The sequence below is a fragment of the Gouania willdenowi genome, chromosome 5, assembly GCF_900634775.1.
Source record: "Gouania willdenowi chromosome 5, fGouWil2.1, whole genome shotgun sequence".
Taxonomy (NCBI): domain Eukaryota; kingdom Metazoa; phylum Chordata; class Actinopteri; order Blenniiformes; family Gobiesocidae; genus Gouania; species Gouania willdenowi.
The window spans coordinates 42,391,523-42,392,279 of NC_041048.1; positions in this window are offsets into that span (position 1 = coordinate 42,391,523).

Consider the following 757-nt stretch of genomic DNA (forward strand, 5'->3'; position numbering starts at 1 on the left):
AAGGTATGATGTCACAGTGAGTTGTGAAGCTGCTCTAGGAAGTGATGGGTCATGGGTTCACGTTCCACTTCAGTGTTTTTTTATGACATTATTTATGACGTAGAGATGACTGGTGATAATATTACATTAAAATCAATATAAATGATTAGATATGAAGCATCAGTCACTGTGTTTATATCCAGTGTAACAGGAGGACTCTCTATACAGACATCCTATGATGCTGACACGTCTCCTCAGACACATTTTATTATTATTATTCACCACTCGTCACGTCACTGAAGAGATAAAGTGATGAAGTGATCATAAAGTGTTATTAATTACAGGTGATTTAATCACTATAATCACTGAAGACTGAACACACCTTTAGAACAGGATCATATTCATCAAACACCGACTTATTTCACACCTCTGGTGACAAGCTTAACCAAAATAATCATCACTTTTTGAATGTGGTGACATCCTCCTCAGCCAATCCAGGCTGCCCACCACTCCTCCTGCTGGCAGCCAATCCTGGGACGCGTCACAAAGCTGTTCCATTGATCAGAATCAGAATCAGAATCAGAAATGTTTTATATGCCATGTACAGTTTTGAGGACAGTACAAGGAATTTGACTTGGTGGTTGGTGCACAAAACAAGCTACAAAAAGAAATAAAAGAAATAAAAACAAAAACAAACAAAGAACAACCCAGCAACCATACTAATAATAATACTGATAAATATAAAGGATGAGGGATAAATAAAGGATAGATAGAGAAA